Source organism: Mandrillus leucophaeus, unplaced genomic scaffold (assembly GCF_000951045.1).
Source record: "Mandrillus leucophaeus isolate KB7577 unplaced genomic scaffold, Mleu.le_1.0 Scaffold46, whole genome shotgun sequence".
Taxonomy (NCBI): domain Eukaryota; kingdom Metazoa; phylum Chordata; class Mammalia; order Primates; family Cercopithecidae; genus Mandrillus; species Mandrillus leucophaeus.
In genome coordinates, this window is record NW_012104920.1 from 3,112,788 (window position 1) to 3,113,720 (window position 933).

Here is a 933-nt window from a genome sequence, read left to right on the forward strand (position 1 = left end):
AAAAAAAAAAAAAAAGAAAAGAAAGAAAAGGGAAAAATAGCAACTTAACAGGGGTGAAATGTGGCAAACAGTACCTTAGCCAAGTGATCACCATTCACACTGCCAGGAGTGAGTCACGCGGGCATCATCCATCCCTGAAGTGAGGCAGAGGGCAGTTTAGCTCTGTGATGTTCTTCCACAAACCCATCACCCCAGTCTTATGACAAACATATCAGACAAATCCAAACTGAGGGACATTCTGCAAAATAGCGCTGTTCAAAACTCTCAAGGTCATTGAAAGCAAGGAGAGTCTAAGGAACAGTCCGAGACAAGAGATGAGTGAGAAGACACGATGGCTGGATGCAATGGACTGTCCTGGATGGGACCCTGGAGCAGAAAAGGTACCTCAGGGGAAAACTGGTGAAATCCAAATGCACTCTAGAGTTTAGTTAGTAATAACGGGCCAGCATTAATTTCTCAGTTTTGACAAATACATCAAGGTTATGAAAGATGTAAGAATTAGGAGAAACTGGGAAAGGGGTATAGGAGAACTCTCCATGCTGTCTTTGGAAATCCAAAATTATTTCTAAATAAAGTTTATTATTTTATTTATTTATTTATTTATTTTTGAGACAGAGTGTCACTCTTGTTGCCCAGGCTGGAGTGCAGTAGTGCCACCTCTGCTCAGTGCAACCTCTACCTCCCGGGTTTGAGTGATTCTCCTTCCTCAGCTTCCTGAGTAGCTGGAATTACAGGTGCCCGCCATCACACTCGGCTAATTTTTTGTAGTTTTAGTAGAGATGGTGTTTCACCATGTTGAGCAGGCTGGTCTCGAACTCCTGACCTCAGGTGATCCACCCACCTTGGCCTCCCAAAGTGCTGGGACTACCGGCGTGAGCCACCGCACCCTTAAAGTTTATTATTAATAGATGTAGCAAACTTCTTCCTAGGTAT